The 622-nt window shown below is 31.0% G+C and overlaps 1 protein-coding gene across 1 annotated transcript in view; it reads right to left on the bottom strand.

The window, feature by feature from the left end:
* Positions 1-622, bottom strand: part of LOC109486210 (cellular retinoic acid-binding protein 2-like) — a 5,750-nt gene that overhangs the window by 1,363 nt on the left and 3,765 nt on the right. The gene's annotated exons all lie outside the window — the stretch shown is intronic.

Raw genomic sequence — 622 nt, 5'->3', positions numbered from 1 at the left:
GTAACAGTATAAAATGAAATTATATACAAGCAACTATATGCTGGAGAGCCCAAGAAACCTGAAGGTTTGTCTAGTGGACTCTCCCAAATCCTATTAATTTTACGATCTCATATTTACATACATTTATTGCATTTACATTTAACTTGCAATGTATTAAGGGACAAGCAAACAAATTAACTCAAAATAGGTACAAGATAATATAAAGTTAACACGGCGAATTGAATATCTAATCAATGAAGTAAGACAATCAAGAACAAATCATATTGAACAAAAAAATAAATTTCCATTAGTCAAATCATAAGTTGTTATGAGTAAGAACAACATAAGAAACCAATATTAACACAAAGAAAATATCATAGCATAAGAAAACAAGGAAAACAAAAGCAAATCAGGAAGTGGTAGTTGGCTTCTCTATCAGGTCAGTTTTTAAATGTCTTTTGAAAGTTGGAAGGGATTGACAATTTTGCTGTGAGTGACTTAAACTGTTCCAAATTAAGGGGCCTCTAAACATTATCGTGAACTGTTTCATATTTGACTTTGTCAGGATTGGCCTTAAATCATTTTGCTTTCTAGTACTGTAACTGTGGATATCTGAGTTGTATTGAAATATGTCCTGAAATTG

The sequence above is a fragment of the Branchiostoma belcheri genome, unplaced genomic scaffold (genome assembly GCF_001625305.1).
Source record: "Branchiostoma belcheri isolate BF01 breed outbred unplaced genomic scaffold, Haploidv18h27 scaffold8, whole genome shotgun sequence".
Lineage (NCBI taxonomy): Eukaryota > Metazoa > Chordata > Leptocardii > Amphioxiformes > Branchiostomatidae > Branchiostoma > Branchiostoma belcheri.
Note: the sequence above shows the minus strand (reverse complement) of the source record. Positions and strands in the feature narration are given on the sequence as shown.